Consider the following 23,281-nt stretch of genomic DNA (forward strand, 5'->3'; position numbering starts at 1 on the left):
TATCAAATTATTGCATTTATCAAATTATATGTTGTTACTTGTTTAGTAACAACATAGGAAGTCCTGGTAACAAAACAATTTTGACACATTAAGAAAAAACAACAATACAGAATCAAGTTATGCTGAAGTAAAATGTTGCCTTTCTAGACCTTTAAGATAAACCCCAAACCAGGACTAGACAGTTCTCAGGAAGGAATGTGGCAGAAATAGGAATTAGTCAGTAATTCAGAGAATGGCTGTTAAGGAAACATTGCAGAATTAAAAATCAAAGCCTCTTGTAATCTTACTAAGAACAATTCAATATTTTAAGTGACTCATATTGTTTTAATGTAGGAGACCAAAATTTAAATTTTGTATCAGTGCATCTTAACATCAAAGTTCCATTTTTTCCAACTTTTATTTTAGATTTAGGGGATACATGTACAGGTCTGTTCCTTGCAGTTTTTCTAGGGGCATGGTGGAAGCTGCTGATGAATCTACCATTCTGGAGTCTGGAGGATGGTGGCCCTCTTCTCAACGCTCTACTAGGTAGGATCCCAGTGGGGACATAACTGGCAACTGCAGACATAACTGTTTGGCTTGCTACAAATCCATTTTCTGTCTATAAAGATTCTGACTCCATTGTCATTCAGGAAGGCAGATTCTCCACCTCCTCTGATAGCAAGCCTAAATCCAAACACAAAAATATTACATATTTATAAGTGAGACACCTGCATTTGTTCCTAGCCTATCATCTTCTGTACCCCCTCCATATTTTAATGTGGATAAGAGAAAAGCAAAAATCTGTCATTAATATTGCTTCATAGTAATATAAACCATTTCTGTATTTAGTGTCCTTTATGTCCTCAAGGTCCTTGCTTGAAAATCACAAGCTTATCATTTATCCACACCAAGCCCAGCTATATTGATAGGTATTTAACTGATGCTTGTTGCTGCACCCAAATGAACTGCTGCCATTGGTGGTCTTCCATCAAGATGATTTCCAGTCTCCTCCCAAATTGTTTTATAAATGTGTGAAAATTAAAAACAAAAACAAAAACAAAAACAAAAAAAAAACACTAGTAAATTCCTGAAAGGACTTAGCGTTGATTAATGGATATGACTGGGTTCCTACATTTTATCTGCTGTAATGTAATGATTATATTCAAAATACCCCTTTGGAATGTTCACAGTCCAAGGAATTGTTACTAGTTTCCTTCTGGTGATAAGATTTTAGGAGAGACAGATTCCCATGAGTTCCCTGGATGCTTTCCTATTGTAAATGGATGCAACAGCTGGAAGAGTGGGCTTAACAGCCTTGTGAATATCAGCTCCTCAGTGGCTTCCTATGATTGTAGAACCTTTGTTGTACATCAGCTGTAAGCAGGGATTTCAGCAGTTTTAAATCAGTGGATGAAAGCGTAAAATTGTGTCAAATGTCACTGTCATGTTAAAGATTTCAACTGAAATCACAGTTAGGTAAAGCTTTCCCAAAGACACAGCTAATAAATGGAAGATCATAAAAAGAGTTTAGACTTCTTACCTCATATTGCAGTAAGTTTTCCATCATACTACATTTCTTATCTCATAAACACAACTCACACACATAACCATACATAAACACAGCAGAAAGATGAGAAGTCTCAAAACATGCGTGTTATTATATTCTGTGTTGTCCATCCATCTCCAAATGTGATGGGATGATTCTCTTCTAAGGCCAATCCAATGGTTGGAAGGGGCTTTGTATCTTTTCAGGAAATTCTATAATAAAACAGAAAGTAACACTGTGCATCCCTTTCTTTCATATTACTCTGCAGTCTCTCTTCTCTATCCCTTCTCTTTTTGACTGGCAGCATGGTGTAATTAAGCAGCATAAACTAGGAGTGAGACTAATTCTCGATTCTCAGTTTAAGTCATTTAATGTCTCTGATCCTAAATTACTTTATTTAAAGTGAGCATATATCCCAGTTTCATTGGGAAATTCCCAGTTTATGCTTGTCATTCCACCAATGTATTAATGATCACTTTTAATACCCTATATATCTTAATCTAGATGACAAATTATATAATTACCTTACATCTTAATAGAATGAGAACAATACATCTCATCTTAGAGGTTCACTGTGAGAATTACATGAGGAAATACATCTAAAATGTCTCACAGGGTTCCAGGCAGAGAACACACCCTCAGCGAATGTTAGACATGAAAACACATCTCATGCCCCTGGAATGGGATTCTTCCTAGTATATTAGCTTTAACCCTATGTAGCCGACCTGCCTCAGGGGGCTAAGTATTTGACAGAAAACATGATCCAAAAATATGTCTTACCAGTTCCTCCATAGTTGCAAACTGAGCAAGGCTGGCTTCTAATGAGACACAGAATGTTTGATTCAATGTCCAATTTCTTATGTCTTCAGAAAAATAAAAACATTTACTCCTAAATCTAACCCAGCTTTTTGGTCAAGCAGCGTATTTAGGTGACTCTACCACTCACTTTTCCTTTCTTGCTAAAAGTGAGACAATCACAATGAAACATAATAAATAAATGTTCTCACCCCTTTTACCTATTTTTCTGCTTACTTTCCTGAGGTCAGTTTTGAGGTGTACATATCTGATTGCTGTTTTCCTAACTCATCACAAAGTGCCTTATCCTAAGCACAGCAATCATCAATCCAGTGGTTTCCAGCTGGGTATCTGCACTCTTGACTTTCTGAAATTTACACTGACCCTAACAGTTTCAAGGAAATCAATTTCTGTAGCATCGACTTCCATAGTACTGTACTTTCACAGGTCATACAGATGATTTTTCCATATTCTCCCCCATATTAGCCCTTCTTCCTCTTGACAAAGCAATGCTGAGGACCTATTACCTCTGTATACACGAGATGATTTTTTTATGTATACAGTTCTCTGTACTTTCGTGCATTCTCAATCTGCTTCAGTAGAAGATACCAGCTCTTAAGGCCAGATGATTTGCCTGAAAACATTTCAAGTAGAGATCTTACTTTATTTTTGATAAAAATGACAATTCTGAGAGAACTTGTCAGGAAATAGTTCCGTAAGTGGAATTCCTATACCTATAGCCTTTCTCAAATCAATGGATGGCAAATGCATTCTTGCCAAGGCTCAAAAGAAAAGACAGGCTTACCTTAGACATCTCTCTTTCTAAGACTTTTTATCCAATTTGATATAAAATACTGTTGGCTCAGCTTTCAAAATATCCAGAATCTGACCACCCTCCCCTACCTAGTCTCAATATAGCAATCAAATGATTATTCTACAATGAAAGTTACATCATGACATTCCTCTCATACAACTCCCCTCATCTAGTCTCCCTATTGCACTGAAGGTAAAAGCCAAAGTCTTTAACTGACTCTCAAGGTTCCTCTGTTCCTGATGCCCCATGGTACCACTCTTCTTCTCCATCTTCACTCTGCTTTACCTACAGCAGCCTCCTTGCTCTTCCTCAAATAAGCCAGGAAGAGTTCTCCTTCAGGCTTTTGGTCTACTTGTTCTCTTTCTGGAATAGGTTCCTCCACCTCTTTCAAAAAGTTGCTGAAATGTCATCTTCCCAAGAAAGCTTGGTTTTGTCAGTCTATTGCAACCCATTGTAACTCCACCCTTATTTATTTTTACTTGTGTTTTTCTGCTGGAATATAAGTTCTGAAGAGTAGGAATTCTTTTGTGTGTGTTTTGTTTGTTGATGTAATTCAAGCATTTCACACAGTGACAGGCACATAATGGAGCTTAATAAATATTTATTGACAACAAAAACATATGAAGAATATTGTACAGTTTGGAGAACAAGTAACTTACCTGACAAAACAATAGAAAGTACAATCACACTTGTAGTGAGGACTGCAATGATGAACAAGCAACAGTAAACCTTGGCAGGAGTTACTGCAGACATAAGTGCTAGACATTTTCTTTGCAGAGTTTTATCTGTAAAATACAAATATCAGAATCTCAATCTCAGGAATATCCTAGGGAGAAAAATTTCATCATAGAATCAACACTAAGATCAGATGTACTTCAATTCTCCTACTGCCAACTCCTTTCACAAAAGGGCTTGGTTCATAAATTAGGATAATGGCCCAAAGAGGGCTAGAGCTAAAAACTGAATTCCCCCCATGCCCAGGGAATCTTCCAGTTATTGGAAAAAGAGTAGAAATTGTGATGAAAAAGAAACATACACAATCCAGATTTAGCCCCATAGTAAGGCAGCTGGTTAGAAGCAACAGGGGAAGCAGAAAATAAATCAATGTAATTCACCATATTGACAGAACGAGACAAGGGACAACATACGAGCATCTGAATAAATGCTGCAAGAGGATGTGAAAAACTTAATATTCATCCACGATAGTAAGACTCAACAAATCAGAAATTGAAGAACCTTCTTCAACCTGATAAAGGGCATCTACAGAAAAACTACAGCTAGCACCAAACTTAAGGATGAAAGAATAAATGCTTTCCCCCAGTGACATGGAACAAGGCAAGGATGTCTGATCTCTCTCACCAATCCAATTTAACATTTTATTGGATGTCCCATTAGGGGCAAAAAGGCAAGAAAAAAGAAATAAATGTCATGCAGATTGGAAAGAAATAAAGGCATTGCTATTCACAGACAACATAGTTGTCTGCATGTAAAATTCTAAGGAATCTACCAAATGGCTATGAGAATAAATGAATTTGGCAAGGCTACAGGATTAGCTATGTTCATATATAAAAAACACTTATTTTCCATATATTCATAATTATGAAGTGGAAATTTAAATATAAAAACTGCCATTTATAATAACACAAAAGATATCAAATAAATCTATCAAAATATGTTTAGGATCAGTATGATGGAAGCTGGAAACCAAAGTGACAAAGAAATCAAAGACTTGAATCAACAGAGAGATATAAGATATTCATAGACTGGAATATGCAATATTGCTGGATGTCAATTATACCCAAACAGGTTTAGAGATTCAGTGCAATCCTGATAAACACTGCAGTATGAATTTTTTGTAGAAATAAGCCGAGTAATTTTAAAATTATAAGAAAAATCAAAGAACTAGAACAGCTGAACAATTTTGAAGGAAAAAAAAATGGCCAAATTTGGAAATCAGGGAACCTGCTTTCATAATTTACAAAGTAACAGAAACAAAGACAGTATGATATTGATAAAAGAACAAACATATAAATCAATGGAACAGAAAAAAATTTCAGAAACAAATCTAAACATGTATGGTCAATTGACATTTGACAGAAGTGGAAAGTAATCAGGCAGGTAAGGGGTAATATTTTCTGAACTCATAGTGCTGGAACAATTGAGTGTCTTAATGCAAAATAGTGAAACTCAACTCACACCTAATACCTTATAAGAAAATGAGCTCAAAATAAATCTTAGATTCATATATGAAGCCTCAAACACTAAAACTACTAGAAGGAAAGAGGAAAATAAAATTTTTGTGAGCTTGAATTAGGCAAAAATTTCTTAGATACAACACCAGAAGCATTATCAATATTATAAAACTTGATAAATTGAACTTTAACATAATTAAAACTCTCTGCTAGAAAAAAAAAAAAACCCTGAAAAGGGAATAAAAAGACAAGCAAAGGCAGAAAAACATCTTTCTAAAAAGCAACTTGTATCTAGAATATATTAAGAACTCAAAACTCAACAATAAGAAAATGAAAACTAGATTAAAAAGTGGGTCAACGATTTGGAGATATACTTGATTAAAGAGGATATATGAATAGCAAATAAGTGCATAAAAACATGCTTGAAATAACCAGCCATTTGAGAGATACAAATTAAAACCATAATGAGTGACTACTACGTGGTTATTAGAGTGGCAAAGAAAACAAAAGAAAAAAAGGAACAACCAACTGCTGGTGAGGAAGGGATGTGATATGGTTTGGATCTGTGTCCCCACCCAAATCTTATGTTGAATTGTAATCTCCAGTGTTGCAGGTGGGGTGTGGTGGGAGGTGATTGGGTCATAGGGGCAGATTTCCCCCTTGGTACTGTGTCGCGATGAGTGAGTCCTCGTGAGATCTGGTTGTTGAAAACTGTGTGGTGCCCTCCCTCACTTCCTCTCTTCCTCCTGCTCAGACCAAGCGAAGTATGGACTCCCCCTTTGCCTTCTGCCATGAAGTGTAAGTTTCCTGAGGCATCCCCAGAAGCTGAGCAGATGCCAGAATCATGCTTCCTGGCCAGCCTGTGGAATGGTGAGCCAATTAAACCTCCTTTCTTACAAATTACTCAGTCTCAGGCACTTTCTTTATAGCAGTGCGAGAATGGACAGGATGCAACTGGAATTTTCATGCAGCATCACTGGAAATGCAAAATATTATGGGCATTTTGGAAAACGGTTAAGCAGTTTGTTATGGTAAATGTAAATTCCCCACATGCCCTAGCCATCCTATCCCTAGGTATTTAGACAAGGGAAGTGGAAACTTGTGCTTACTCAAAAACCTGAAAGGAATATTTTACACCAGTTTTATTCATGATCACAAAAAACTAGCAACAGCTCCAATATGCTTCAGCTGCTGAAGAGGTGAACCACTATTCCTCATCCCTAATAAAAGAAAAAACTTGATCATACATTCACAATTGTCAATTTCTTACTGTGTGTTAGCTGGCCAAACTTTTGTCCGGTTTTTCTCCTCCTCACAAGCCCTACATGTGTTTGCCTGCAAGTTTGCCTAAAGGCCCCAAAGCACAGACTTGCAAAAAACATCCTGCCTTAACCTGCCCACATTGCACCATTTCCTGTTGAAACGCCTACACTTTGCCCCTTGCTCTCTCCTACACCACTAAGTTTTTTGTTGTTGTTGCTGTTTTTTGTTTTTTTTTGGGGGGTTTTTTTGGTTTCGCTTTGTTTTGTTTGAGACAGAGTCTCTGTAGCCCATGCTGGAATGCAGGGACATGATCTCGGTTCACTGCAAGCTTCCACCTCCCGGGTTCACGCCATTCCCCTGCCTCAGCCTCCTGAGTACGTGGGACCACAGATGCCCACCACCATGCCCGGCTAATTTTTTGTATTTTGTTTAGTAGAGACGGGGTTTCACCATGTTAGCCAGGATGGTCTCAATCTCCTGACTTCGTGATCCACCCATCTCGGCCTCCCAAATTGCTGGGATTACAGGCGTGAGCCACTGCGCCAGCCCACTAACATATTTTTGAAATCAGTGTTATTCCTATTGCAACAGTCCTTTTGAATAAAGTTTCTCCCTATCTTGTTTTTCTTTGACAAATGATACATACTATAATACAGATGACTTGAAAATGTATTATTGTTAAGTGAATGAAGTCAGATTCTACAGTTGCCAGCTTTAGGATTTCATTGATGTGACATTCTGGAAAAGCAAAAGTGTAAGAACAGAAAAGAGATCAGTGGTTGCCAAGGGCTAGGGGCAAAGGAAGAGACATTCTACAAAGGGACATGAGGGAATTTGGAGTGGGCAGGTATGGTTCTATATCTTGACTTTTATGGCAGTTACATGAATATATATGTTTACTGTAGAAATCTACACCAAAAGAGTGAATTTTACTGAATATAAATTGTAATACTTTAAAAGTCCCTGCCAACTTTCGTTCATTTAATATACATCTACAAGAATAACAGGGAGCTTCAGCTTCAGTTCTAGACAGTGGAAAAGATGGGTAAGATTGGATGATCTTAAGCAGTAAATATTGTTCAGATTTTGGCTCATATAAAAATATCAGCCTTTATTCTTTCTGGTTCTACACTAATGCAAAATTGTCTTACAGGTTCAGAATACTAAGACTTCCATAATTCTTTTTCGTTGTTACTAGGGTAATGTGTAACTCAACCCTTAAAATTTCCCCCAAATCTCCCATTTGTCTCTCTTAATCATCTTCTAAATGTCCCTGCTTTCTCTTCTTCTTTTTTATATCTCTGGTTCCTCCTGCTAATACTGAGACAGTCAGGCATGAAGGGGTCCCTGGAGAAACTCCAACTAGCCTGCCCACTGAGGTGGAGCCTTGGGAAGTTCACAAGGTTCGCAGCAGGGAGAAGCCTGAGTCTGGCCCCTCTTTTTTATGTGTGGAACCTGGGATCCAAACGGCCAGGTGGGAAGCACTCCAGCGGAAGGACTCTGGCCTTGCCAAAGTAACTGTTTCCCCCCTTTTTTCCATTTTTCACCCAAAAAAACTCTGCTTCATACACTCTTTAAAGTATCTGTGAGCCTGAATTTTCATGGCTGTGGGACAAAGAATCCCATTTTTAGCTGAAATAAGGAAAAGTCCTGCAGCAATATTCCCACATGCATCTTATTCCATTTCCCTCTCTTGCTCACTTACTTCTCTTCTACCTTTCTAATAGTGTGTCCTGACTCCTGCAGATTCATATTACTCTTAAAGTACACACTGAACACAATACTCTTCAGACTTCTAGTTGGAAAAACAACATTAGGAATTATCTCTCAGAAGAACAAAGAAATAAAGCATTATTGGATGGCCGAATAGGAATAGCTCCAGCCTCCAGCTCTCAGTGTGAGCAACACAGAAGATGAGTGATTTCTGCATTTTCAACTGAGGTGCAGGCTGACACCTCACACCTCACACCTCACACGGCTGGGTACACCTCTGAGATGAAGCTTTCAGAGCAAGAATCAGACAGCAACACTTGCTGATCAGCAATATTCTGTCTTCTGCAGCCTCTGCTGCTGATACCCAGGCAAACAGGGGCTGGAGTGGACCTCAAGCAAACTCCAACAGACCTGCAGCTGTGGGTCCTGACTGTTAGAAGGAAAACTAACAAACAGAAAGGACACCCACACCAAAACCCCATCAGTATGTCACCATCATCAAAGACCAAAGGCAGATAAAACCACAAAGAGGGGGAAAAAACAGTGCAGAAAATCTGGAAATTCAAAAAATCAGAGTGCATCTCCCCCTCCAAAGGAATGCAGCTCATCGCCAGCAACAGAACAAAGCTGGATGGATAATGACTTTGATGAGCTGAGAGAAGAAAGCTTCAGTCAATCAAACTTCTCAGAGCTAAAGGAGGAACTATATACCCAGTGCAAAGAAACTAAAAACCTTGAAAAAAGAATGGAAGAATGGAAAACTAGAATAACCAATGCAGAGAGGTCCATAAATGAACTAATAGAGATGAAAACCATGACACGAAAACTATGTGACAAATGCAAACGTTTCAGTAACTGACTCGATCAACTGGAAGAAAGAGTATCAGTGATTGAAGATCAAATGAATGAAATGCAGCAAGAAGAGAAGTTTAGAGAAAAAAGAGTAAAAAGAAATGAACAAAGCCTCCAAGAAATAAGGGATTATGTGAAAAGACAAAATCTATGTCTGATTGGTGTGCCTGAAAGTGATGGGGAGAATGCAACCAAGTTGGAAAACACTCTGCAGGATATTATCCAGGAGAACTTCCCCAACCTAGCAAGGCAGACCAACATTCAAATTCAGGAAATACAGAGAACGCCACAAAGATACTCCTCGAGAAGAGCAACTCCAAGACACATAATTGTCAGATTCACCAAAGTTGAAATGAAGGAAAAAAATGTTAAGGGTAGCCAGAAAGAAAGGTCAGGTTACCCACAAAGGGAAGCCCATCAGACTAACAGCAAATCTCTCAGCAGAAACTCTACAAGTCAGAAGAGAGTGGGGGCCAATATTCAACATTCTTAAAGAAAAGAATTTTCAACCCAGAATTTCATATCCAGCCAAACTAAGTTTCATCAGTGAAGGAGAAATAAAATTCTTTACAGACAAGCAAATGCTTAGAGATTTTGTCACCACCAGGCCTGCCTTACAAGAGATCCTGAAGGAAGCACTAAACATGGAAAGGAACGAACGGTACCAGTCATTGCAAAGACATGCCAAAATGTAAAGACCATCGATGCTAAGAAGAATCTGCATCAACTAACGAGCAAAATAACCAGCTAATATCATAATGACAGGATCAAGTTCACACATAATAATATTAACCTTAAATGTAAATGGACTAAATGGTCCCATTAAAAGACACAGATTAGCAAATTGGATAAAGAGTCAAGACACATCAGTTTGCTGTATTCAGGAGACCCACCTCACATGTAGAGACACACACAGGCTCAAAATAAAGGGATGGAGGCAGATCTACCAAGCATATGGAGAACAAAAAAAAAAGCAGGGGTTGCAATCCTAGTCTCTGATAAAACAGACTTTAAACCATCAAAGATCAAAAGAGACAAAGAAGGCTGTTACATAATGGTAAAGGGATCAATTCAACAGGAAGAGCTAACTATCTTAAATATATGTGCACCCAATACAGGAGCACCCAGATTCATAAAGCAAGTCCTTAGAGACTTACAAAGAGACTTAGACTTTCATACAATAATAATGTGAGACTTTAACACCCCACTGTCAACATTAGACAGATCAACGAGACAGAAAGTTAATAAGGATATCCAGGAATTGAACTCAACTCTGCACCAAGTGGACCTAATAGACATCTATAGAACTCTCCACCCCAAATCAACAGAATATACATTCTTCTCAGCATCACATCACACTTATTCCAAAACTGACCACATAGTTGGAAGTAAAGCACTCCTCAGCAAATGTAAAAGAATAGAAATTATAGCAAACTGTCTCTCAGACCACAGTGCAATCAAACTAGAAATCAGGACTAAGAAACTCAATCAAAACCTCTCAACTACATGGAAACTGAACAACTTGCTCCTGAATGACTACTGGGTACATCACGAAATGAAGGTAGAAATAAAGATATTCTTTGAAACCGATGAGAACAAAGATACAACATACCAGAATCTCTAGGACACATTTAAAGCAGTGTGTAGAGGGAACTTTATAGCATTAAATGCCCACAAGAGAAAGTAGGAAAGATCTAAAATTGACACCCTAACATCACAGTTAAAAGAACTAGAGAAGCAAGAGCAAACACATTCAAAAGCTAACAGAAGGCAAGAAACAACTAAGATCAGAGCAGAACTGAAAGAGATAGAGACACAAAAAACCCTCCAAAAAAATCAATGAATCCAGGAGCTAGTTTTTTTGAAAAGATCAACAAAATTGATAGACCACTAGCAAGACTAATAAAGAAGAAAAGAGAGAAGAATCAAATAGATGCAATAAAAAATGATAAAGGGGATATCATCACCAACCCCACAGAAATACAAACAACCATCAGAGAATACCATAAATACCTCTACACAAATAAACTAGAAAACCTAGAAGAAATACATAAATTCCTGGACACATATACTCTCCCAAGGCTAAACCAGGAAGAAGTTGAATCCCTGAATAGACCAATAGCAGGCTCTGAAATTGAGGCAATAATTAATAGCCTACCAACCAAAAAAAGTCCAGGACCAGACTAATTCACAGTTGAATTCTACCAGAGGTACAAGAAGGAGCTGGTACCATTCCTTCTGAAACTACTCCTATCAATAGAAAAGGAGGGAATCCTCCCTAACTCATTTTATGAAGCCAACATCATCCTGATACCAAAGCCTGGCAGAGACACAACAGAAAAAGAGAATTTTAGACCAATATACCTGATGAATATCAATGCAAAAATCCTCAATAAAATACTGGCAAATGGAATCCAGCAGCACATCAAAAAGCTTATTCACCATGATCAGGTGGGCTTCATCCCTGGGATGCAAGGCTGGTTCAACATATGCAAATCAATAAACGTAATCCAGCATATAAACAGAACCAAAGACAAAAACCACATGATTATCTCAATAGATGCAGAAAAGGCCTTTCACAAAATTCAACAGCCCTTCATGCTAAAAACTCTCAATAAATTTGGTATTGATGGAACGTATCTCAAAATAATGAGAGCTATTTATGACAAACCAACAGTCAATATCATACTGAAAGGGCAAAACCTGGAAACATTCCTTTTGAAAACTGGTAAAAGACAGGGATGCCCTCTCTCACCACTCCTATTCAACATAGTGTTGGAAGTTCTGGCCAGGGCAATCAGGCAAGAGAAAGAAATAAAGGGTATTCAATTAGGAAAAGAAGAAGTCAAATTGTCCCTGTTTGCAGATGACATGATTATATATTTAGAAAACCCCATCATCTCAGCTCAAAATCTCCTTAAGCTGATAAGAAACTTCAGCAAAGTCTCAGGATACAAAATCAATGTGCAAAAATCACAAGCATTCCTATACACCAATAACAGACAAACAGAGAGCCAAATAATGAATGAACTCCCAATTGCTTCAAAGAATATCAGATACCTAGGAATCCAACTTACAAGGGATGTGAAGGACCTATTCAAGGACAAATGTAAACCACTGCTCAACGAAATAAAAAAGGATGGAAACAAATGGAACAACATATCATGCTCATGGATAGGAAGAATCAATATCATGAAAATGGCCATACTGCCCAAGGTAATTTATAGATTCAATGCCATCCCCATTAAGCTACCAATGACTTTCTTCACAGAATTGGAAAAAACTGCTTTAAAGTTCATATGGAACCAAAAAAGAGCCCGTATTGCCAAGACAATCCAAAGCCAAAAGAACAAAGCTGGAGGCATCACGCTACCTGACTTCAAACTATACTACAAGGCTACAGTAACCAAAACAGCATGGCACTGGTACCAAAACAGAGATATAGACCAATGGAACAGAACAGAGCCCTCAGAAATAATACCACACATATACAGCCATCTGATCTTTGACAAACCTGACAAAAAGAAGAAATGGGGGAAAGGATTACCTATTTAATAGATGGTGCTGGGAAAACTGGGTAGCCATAAGTAGAAAGCTGAAACTGGATCCTTTCCTTACTTCTTATATGAAAATTAATTCAAGATAGATTAGAGACTTAAATGTTAGACCTAAAACCATAAAAACCCTAGAAGAAAACCTAGGTAATACCATTCAGGACATAGGCATGGGCAAGGATTTCATGTCTAAAACACCAAAAGCAATGGCAACAAAAGTCAAAATTGACAAATGGGATCTAATTAAACTAAAGAGCTTCTGCACAGCAAAAGAAACTACCACCAGAGTGAACAGGCAATCTACAGAATGGGAGAAAATTTTTGCAAACTACTCATCCAACAAAGGGCTAATATCCAGAACCTACAAAGAACTCAAATTTACAACAACAACAACAACAACAACAACAAAAGAAACAAAAACAACCCCATCAAAAAGTGGGCAAAGGATATGAATGGACACTTCTCAAAATAAGACATTTATACAGCCAACAGACACATGAAAAAATGCTCATCATCACAGGCCATCAGAGAAATGCAAATCAAAACCACAATGAGATACCATCTCACACCAGTTAGAATGGTGATCATTAAAAAGTCAGGAAACAATAGGTGCTGGAGAAGATGTGGAGAAATAGGAATGCTTTTACACTGTTGGTGGGACTGTAAACTAGTTTAACCATTGTGGAAGACATTGTGGCGATTCCTTAAGCATCTAGCACTAGAAATACCATTTGACCCTGTGATCCCATTACTCGGTATATACCCAAAGGATTATAAATCATGCTGCTATGAAGACACATGCACACGCATGTTTATTGTGGCACTATTCACAATAGCAAAGACTTGGAAGCAACCCAAATGTCCATCAGTGACAGACTGGATTAAGAAAATGTGGCACATATACACCATGGAACACTATGCAGCCATAAAAAAGGATGAGTTCATGTCCTTTGTAGGGACATGAATGAAGCTGGAAACCATCATTCTCAGCAAACTATCGCAAGAACAGAAAACCAAATACCTCATGTTCTCACTCATAGGTGGGAATTGAACAATGAGATCACTTGGACACAGGAAGGGGAACATCACACACTGGGGCCTATTGTGGGGAAGGGGAGGGGGACGGATAGCATTAGGAGATATACCTAATGTAAATGACGAGTTAATGGGTGCAGCACACCAATATGGCACATGTATACATATGTAACAAACCTGCATGTTGTGCACATGTACCCTAGAACTTAAAGTATAAAAAAAAAGAAAGAAATAAAGCATTATTACTGGTCAAATTTTACTCAGTTTCAGGATCTGTAAAACTTAACCACAGGATGCATTTTAAAAAACAAGTTTCACAACTGTACCAGGTAATAAATATTTAGTTTCAGTTTTGTAAACATTCTTTAGAATACAACATTTGGCTTAGTTAGTAAGAATGTAACATTTGGGCTTAGTTCATAAGAATCGTAACTTAGCAAGAATGTAACTTAGCCAAAAGGTACATTTGTAACATCTAAAGAATGTTGGAATGCACTGCTCCGGGAGACAGATTTGAAAAGACCGATTTGAGTAAGAACAAAACTCCCGTCCGGCACAGTCGGCTCTGCGTTAATTTCTCTTTCTCCACTGTAATCCCCCTGTCTTGATAAATCGGCTCTATCTAGCAAGCAAAGGGAACCCATTGGACGGTTACAACAGTACCAGGAATGCTAAGAGCTAGGAGCAACATGTTACAAAAACAGTGGCACCCCTCCTTAAAAAACAAGTTTCCCCAAGAAAGGTGGGAGGAAAATAGGGGTTCAGGACAGTTGCAAATAGATGCCTATCTTCCAAATAAAATGTCAAGTCTTCTTGAGGTCACAGCATCCACAAGTTTCCAACCTAGCCTGGAAAAACAAGTCGGATCAGAGACAGGTTGGGGGAGGGCCTGTGGGTGGCCCTGAAGCAGGCCACTAGGACGCCCTGTTTCCCTCTCTCCGCCTTTCCAAAAGTCCTTAAGCCACAGACAGCCGTGGCCCGTCCAGGGGGCACTCCCCTCTCAGGTCCCCCAAAGTTCTGCAAACTCTGACGACAAAGGCAAGTCAGAGTCCTGTGACGTGTGGGGAGGCATCGGACAGATTTTTCTTTTCATGGCCTGGTCAGAGCGTATGCTCACCCAACTGAGAAGGCCCCGGAGGGGTCACACTGGGTAAATCGAGGCGAAGCCGCCTTCTTCCGCTTTTTTCCGAGCTCCAGGAGAAGGCTCCTCCTTCACTCCAGGGCGGGGCTCTGCAGAAAAGGCGGGGAAGCACCGAGGTAGGAGTACTGGGGCTGCGGGATTCGCACCTACATAGGCTTCTAGGCTCTCTCGCGCCCACACTGCACCCACCTACGGAGCCCCTTTCCGGTCCAACGGGCTCCAAACCTCAAGTTTCCGCACATCCTCCAGAGAAGCGTCCCCGCCGCAGCCCCGCGTGGACGGGAAGCGAGGCTGCGCCCAGCACCGGCCCCACTTCCTCCGCGCCCGCGGGAGATTTGCTTGGGGCTGGATCCCCCGCCTTCAGTTTCACCGCAGCCGCCCGCTCTTGTGGCGCTTGTGACCCGAGCAGGAAGCCCAGAGACAAACCAGAAAGACAGGAAGGGGTTTCCTGGACTTTCTTTCCACCTCTGGCAGGGACGCGACCCTCCTTCAGCTAGGAGCGCCTGTCCGGGTCTGGTGTACCCCTTACCCTGTCTTGAGGATCCCCTTGTCCCCGGAATTAGGGGGAACCCCATGGAGGCCTGGACCCAGGGCCTATTCCCATCGTGGGCCACAGGGGCTTTTTAGGCAGTGAAACTACCCTATGTGAAATGGTGGATATGTTATAGGAGACAGAAACAAATTATTTGGGTAGACAGGGTAAGGCAAATCCCCGGTAGAAAACTTTCCTTTTAACAAAAAGCAGCTCAAAAGTAGCTCCCTTTCTAACCTCATGCAGTTCAAAGAAATCACTTTTCTTCTAATAACAAGAGACCTGAAAGAGCAGACAGTAAAACACAGAAAAGACAGCTGGGACACAGAAGGACTGAGGTGGACAGCGGGGAGTCTCCTGGGAAATCACCAAGCTTCACACTTATACCACAGGCCCCAGTAAAACAGTGGGCCTTAATAAGCACATTCCTTTCTGTTTAGGCGCACCAAGATGCCTAGGGCTGCAAGAAGATGTATGGGAATCGACACAGAAACTTTTCCTACCACATAAGCAGGACAAAGAAACAGACTGAGAGTTGACCTATGTGCTCACGGAATGGGATAAGAGATGATAAAAAATTCTGCTCTCTACAGAGAACACACCTGTTCCCAACTAAACCCTGGGGCCCTAGGAAGATAAGACAAGACATCTCCTCCTCACAAGCCCCCTCCTCACCAGCTTCCCTCCCCGCCCGCCTCACGAGCCCATTTATAAAATCTCTGACATTTTTACTACAACTTGGCAATCTGCTTACGATCCCTCTCTGTAACAGAGACCTGTTCTTTCCTTTTGCCTGTTAAACTCCTGCTCCAAACTCACTCTGTCTGTGTGTGTCCGAGACCTTGATCTCCTTGAGCCATGAGACTAAGGTCTTGGTATTTACCCCAGATAACGAGGCTGCTTCAGATGTATCTCATACGTTTGTCAAACCCACAGAATGTACAACAGAAAGAAGGAACCCTAAACGATGGACTTGCTTATAATTATCAATATTTGTTCATCAAGACAAATGGCACAACACTAATGGGCGATGTTACTAATAAGGGAAATTGTGCAGGAGGAAGAAGTGATAAATGAGAATTCTACACTTGCCACTCAATTTTTCCACAACCCTAAAACTATTCTAAAATGACATGTATTAATTATTTTTAAAAAGCAGATGACTTTTTGTCAGTGTTATGATTGTTTTTAGCTGTAACATAGAAACCTATAATCATCCTTCAATTTAACTTATAATTTGTTGAGATATATATATGTGTGTGTGTGTGTGTGTATTCTGCACCACAGGCTACATTAAAATTAGAATTTTCTTACATGATAATGAAACAGCCTCAATCACATTTCAGAAGTAGTGCCTTAATAAGTCCTTCCACCTTTTTAACTCTCTCAGAGGAAGTATGGAAAAGGAGATATGATGTTAATATCTAAGTTTGTTGCTGTGTAACAAATATTTTGCTATGTATGCATACAGATAATAAAAATAATACTATATAGCTATAACTATCCTAATGTAACCCTTATAAAGAAAAGTGTCTGTGAAAAATGAGTGAGTTTGAGTGCATCGTGGTGGTTTAAATTTTTTTTTTTCTTTATTTTTTCAAACTCTAAAAGACAGGCATCAAAGGATCTGATTGCAGGGCCTTAAATTTGACTAGGTTTCTCATATGTATCATCACAGTAAATGAAATGTAAGCTGTATCATCACAGTAAATGAAATGTAAGCTCATGTCTATTATATATGAAAAAAAGTTAATACATAAGCACAAGACTGTTAATTTCTGGAATTGCATTCAGAATTCCCCTGTCCTCAGAAGAAAGGAAATGTTCTACCTCGCACATTATTGTCCTTTGTATATAAAGAACAATAAATAAAGGTTATGTAAATAAGTACACAGCCAGAATTCTTTTAGGACACACACATAGAATGTAAGTTATTTGGCTTTTGAATACAATGATTACTTGCAAAAGTTTGTTGCAGTTAGAAATGCTTACTCATATCTTTCCTCCTTATTATTACCTAGTTAAATAAACAAATGGCAAACATTTGTGTGAAGAGTCATATATTATGTGAAGTGCTAGATGGTGACATGTTAATAAAAGGACCTACCAGTAAAAAATGTAGTTTTTAAAATTGAAATGAGAAAACCTTTATTGGATTTTCTAGATCTGCCTATAGGAACATCCCCAGTTCCTCTGCTAACATCATCGTCATGTAGCAGGACGAGCCACAGACAAAACCTCTCAGATACCGAGTTGTAGAAGGAAGGGCTTTATTCAGCTGGGAGCATCCGCAAGCTACTGCCTTAAAATCCGAGCTCACCAAGTGCACAATTTCTGTCCCTTTTGAGGGCTCACAACACTAAAGATTTCACATGAAAACGTCGTGATTGATTTGAGCAAGCAGGGGGTACGTGACAGGGGCTGCATGCACCGGTGGTCAGAGAGAAACAGAACAGGGCAGGGAGTTTCACTATGTTCTTTTATACAATGCCTGGAATCTATGAATAATATTGGTTTCTAAGTTATGAGTTGATTTTTAATTACTGGGTTTAGGCCAGGCAGGCCCAGGCCTGGTTTTGGGCCTGGCACCTGGCTGCCTGTCTTTGGTTTTACTTTCTTGTTTTTTTCTTAAAACAGGTACTGAGTATAAAACAATATGAGAGGGTCTCTCTCTCCTCAATCATAGCAGTTACAATACACCTATCTCTTATTTTACCTTAGAGTGGTATTACTCAAAGTGTGTATCATGGATCAGTGGCAGTTCATGAACTATGTGTTACGAGTCAATAGTGAGGTAAACACAGACTTTATTAGTCTGTTTTCATGCTGCTGATAAAGACATACCCAAGACTGGGCAATTTACAAATAAAGGGGTTTAATTGGACTTACAGTTCTATGTGGCTGGGGAAGCCTCACAATCATGGCAGAAGGCAAGGAGGAGCAAGTCACGTCTTACATGGATGGCAGCAAGCAGAGAGAGCTTGTGCAGGAAAATTTCCCCTTATAGTAAACATCAAACCTCATGAGACTTACTATCACAAGAATAGCACAGGAAAGACCTGCCCCCATGATGCAATTACCTCTCACTGGGTCCCTCCCACAGCATGTGAGAATTCAAGATGAGATGTGGGTGGGGATACAGCCAAACCATACCACAGACATTGAGAGTAAGCATTTAAACACTCATATAGCAACTTGACACTTCCTTAATAACCAAGTTGGGGAATCCACCTTGTTGGACAGGAAATAGACAAGTGTGGTACCATCAGACTCAGTGGTGGGTCACTTGTGACATGAGTGTGTATGAGTCATGAGAAATTGTACAGCATTTAAAAATTTGTTATCTTAATGTTATTTTGTCAACTACAGTCCAACTGTGCATAAACATCTGAAATTCCCATATTACCTGCTTGTAAAATAATAACGAATAATTATGAAATTTGCAGGATAACTTGTTGGAAATAGTTATTGATGATTTGTGAAAATAGAATTTGAAAACAAGGCATCATTTGCATTATTTTGGGTAAGATTTAGAAACAAATAACCTCAACTTGCAGGAATTATCTTAAAATTTCTTTCTCTGTTCTCTTGAATATAGATCTTTGAAATCAGTTCTAGTTTTAATGGTAAATAGAAATACCTGAGGTACTCTTTCTCTTCAGTGAATAGAATATTGTCATAAATGCAACCTCATAAGCTCATTTGTCACATTACAACTTTACATATTAATATAAATAAAATTCATTCACAGTGTGGGTGTAGGCATTTAATATAGGAAATCCAATTTCATACTTAAACTTGGGATTAGTTACAATTTTATTTTTTCTTCTTTTTCCTTTTGTTTCTTAATTGATAAATAGTAACTACATATTCATAAAGTATGTAGTGATATTTTGATACATATGATGTACAATAATTCTATTAGGGTAATTAGCATATCTATCATCTCAAACATTTATCATTTCTTTATGTTGGAAACATTTAATATCCTCTTCCTAGCTTTTTGAAACTATATTACATATTATTTTTAACCGTAGTAATCATACAGTGGTATGGAATGCTAGGAGGTATTCCACCTATCTCCTGCACGATGGAGAAACAGAAAATGTCTTTTTGGTTTTTTTTTTCCCATCACATCATCAGGCTGAAAATTTTCTAAACTTTATCCTCTGTTTCCCTTTCAAAACTGAATATTTTAACAGCACGCAAGTCACCTCTTGACTGCTTCAATGCTTAGAAGTTTCTTCTGCCAGACACCCTTAATCATCTCCCTCAAGTTCGAAGTTCCACAAATCTCTAGGCTGCAATAAGCCTACATGGTTTCCAGGGGGTGAAGCCTGAACCCAGCTGGCAGCACACAAAGCCTAGAATATCCTCTTTCCTGGTACCACCTCGTGCCACTGGACTCAGGGGGTGAGACGAGTGAGTGCACAACCACATTCAACAGAGGAGGTACAACTGGGCAGAGACAACATCACAACCAGAGAAGACTACACACTCATTCAAGAGGATGCTGAGATAAAGTACAGTTACCTACTCTCCATTATTCTTTGCTGAGAAAGGCGAGGGTATGACATCAGCAGAAAATTATGTTTATTCTTAAAAAAATCCCAATAGGATGGGGTTGATGGTCATTCAAGCAGTAGAACGAGATAAACATCTGCATTAGTTAAAAATCTTTGTAAATAAGGAAAAGAACAGCAATGGCAAGGGAGAAAAGAGAGCATTCTTATTTAAACTGCATTATTTTCCTTGCTGTAGTGGCAGCAGACTCATTGGTTTTCATAAAACGTAATTTCCGCAGTGCAGTCTATTGACAAGGCTGCTCCATGATGGGAGGACAGACATGAGGCCAAGTGTTCATGACAGAACTAGGTCTTCTCTCAAAGCCTCTAATGTGGCTATTTCTCATGAGGAACCTGACACTGTATGACAATTCAGTTAAAGCTTCTGAAATATTGCAATGGCATAAATGACAGGTTTTTTGGTGTGATGACTTCTTGTACATGTAAACTCTTTGAGAAAAGTTGGAGATAAAAGGACAGCGGGGAGTTTGGTTTAGAGCCACAATGTTCCAGATGCCAGCCACGGATCCCTCTGCCCTGTGTCACTACATGTTCTTTTCTGATAAACACTCAATCGCTGAGTGTTACACACTGTGGTTTAAGGAAATGATCCACTCACCACCATCCAACCTCTCTCATCCTCTGTGTGAAGCTCCCAATAGCAGAGGCTGAAGATAGAAAGGCTATCTCTGTTTCCTTGCACCAGGTACATTACTTGGTTATCTGGTGAATGGTATGAGCAAGGTAGCCCACATTGCCAGAGGTGACCCCTGCCACAGAGATGCGGCCATCCTTTGTCATATAGATGGAGAACTCTTTGGTCAGCTGCTCCACCTGTTCAGGCTTTAGCCCTGTGAAACAAAACATGCCAATTTGGGCAGTGATGTGTGGCCAGTTGTGGGTGAAACTCTCCTTCTTGAGGTTGGAGACCAGGTGAGTCCGCATGCTAATAATGTAGTCGGCCATGCGTTTCACTTCTTGCAACCATTGTTTTCACAAATCAGGGGTGTTAAGAATGGTAGAAGCAATCTGGGCTCATTGTGGGGACGGTTGGAATACATGGGACGGATCAAGATCTTCAACTGTGACTCTACCCTTTTGGTTTCACCTCATCTTCACATACCACAGTGAAGGCTCCTACACACTCACCATATAAGCCCATGTTCTTGGCATATGATCAGCAGAGACAAACATTAATGCCCTGTTTGATGAAGTGGCACACAGTCCAGGCATCCTCATCACCATCACCACTGGTAAAGCCTTGGTAGGCCATGTCAAAGAACGCAAAGAGATTCCTCTTCTTTACCAGTGTTGGCATTTCCTTCCACTGTTCCGGATGTGGGTCCACTCCTGTGGAATTGTGGGTGCAGGCATGCAGAAGAAGAACAGTTTGCTCTGGTATTTTTGAGAGGTCCTTCACAGCACCTGTGAAGTCAAAACCGCAAGTCTTGGGGTCATAAAACTAATAACCTTGTAGCTGCATGCCAGTGTCCCTGAAGACGGGTGTGTGATTTCCCCAGCTTGGTTTGGGCAGAAAGACCTCTCAGATGACCTTAAAAAATCTTTGCAGAAAACTGGCTCCAATCCTTAAGGCTCCAGTTCCAGTGACAAACCGGCCACTTTTCAAGACTTCGCTGTTCTCACGAGGGCTAGTTCAGCAGATGCCTTGCAAAATTCAGCCAGGCCCCCAATGGGCAGGTATTCCCTGTCCAAACTTTTTGTGATAATCTGGACCTTTGCCTTGCGGACGCTAGGCAGCACATAAGGCTTTCCGTTATTATCCCGGTAGGCATCAACTCCCAGATTCATCTTTTTGCTATTGCTGTCCCTCTTAAAGGCTTCAGTGACTCCCAGAAAGATATCTGGAGGTCCCATTTCTACATGGGTCCGTCAGGAACTGTCTCTGGCTGAGGCCGCGGCAGCGAGGCCCAGGTGGAAGGTGGCGGGCGATCCCGGAGAGGACGTGGAAAGAGTGCAGCAGGGCCATGGTGGACAGTAGGAGGGCAGTGGGCAGCTGCAGGACTGAGCAGAGGGTTCTCTGTAGAGTTTTAATTGTGAGAGATGATTTGTGAGGTTGATCTTAAGCTGTAGCCAATCTGGTCTGCTTTGCATGTCTTTCTGTATGGTCCATAGCAAATTTGCTGAGGACCTCCATCTTGTTTAACATCCTGGGGAGCAAGGCCTGTAACCACTTGGCAAGGTTTTTGTGTAGCCTCTGTGTAGCTTGGATTCAACCCTGGCTTAGGGAATGAGTCTTGTCTGGTTTCATATCTGCGTGACCTTTTGCTATCTGTTGATTCCATTTCTCTCCACGAACTGCCTTGGATTTTCCTTTCTCTGAGCATTTAGCAGAGTTTGAAAGTCAGAAATACTGCCACTTGGTGTGGCTAAATTCAGATAATAAGGGAGTTAAGAGGATTTTCTTAAGGAGTGCTCAGCTTAATTAAAAGTGGATATCCGAGTTAGGGTCATATTTAAAAGGCCTTTAGGTTTCCCTTTTCTTGGACCTTTTTTTGCTGGAAAAAGGTTTTTCTTGGTCAACTGAATTATTTTTTCTGCATTTCGCTTTGCCACTTTTAATGTGTGCATGAGAGGGGCGAGACCTCTGTTTTTCTCATGGACCCCATAAATTAAAAACACCCAGAGGCCAATAAGCCAGTTAGGAGATTGGCAAATGAAAGATTTTATGGGGATTGGATTATCTTTTACCTGTCTGTGTAATTATATATGTGTTGTGTGTGTGATGTTCATACCAAAAAAAGAGCTCTAATTAATTTCGTCTAAAGGAAGACAAGCACTTGGATCAAATATTTTATAAAAGAGAAGATAAAAAGCTGTGGTACCTTTCAGTTCATGTAACTTTGATCTTGGAGAAATAAAAAAAGCCTTAACGATTATTGGTAAAAAGCAGATGTCATCAGAATGTAAATAGGTGGACCACATTATGCAGGTCAGATACTAGGTTGGCTAAATATTTTAAGGTCATAAACTGCTTTTTTGGTTTTTGAGAACTTTTCAATTTGCTGACTTCACAATTGGTAAGGCCTGGGGACATATGGAACTAAACACGCCCTTAATTATGCTCGAAGGAGTCAAACCTTGGCTGCACCTAGCACATAATCAAAACAACTTACCAGGTTTTACGTTAAAGTTAAAAATTGCTAAAAGTTACCATTATGGCATGCAATTGAGACTATTGGAAATAGATTTACATGCAAGGTGTGTAAGAACAGTGAAATGTGTTTTAATAAAAGTTTATAAGAAATCATAAAAATGTAAATTCCTGCCAAGGGTTGA

At 39.7% G+C, this 23,281-nt stretch overlaps 1 pseudogene; it reads right to left on the minus strand.

Moving 5' to 3' along the window:
- Positions 1-395: 395 nt before the first annotated feature.
- LOC112634433 lies at positions 396-21,971 on the minus strand (annotated as a pseudogene).
- Between the last annotated feature and the right edge of the window lie 1,310 nt (positions 21,972-23,281).

Source organism: Theropithecus gelada, chromosome 11 (assembly GCF_003255815.1).
Source record: "Theropithecus gelada isolate Dixy chromosome 11, Tgel_1.0, whole genome shotgun sequence".
NCBI lineage: Eukaryota > Metazoa > Chordata > Mammalia > Primates > Cercopithecidae > Theropithecus > Theropithecus gelada.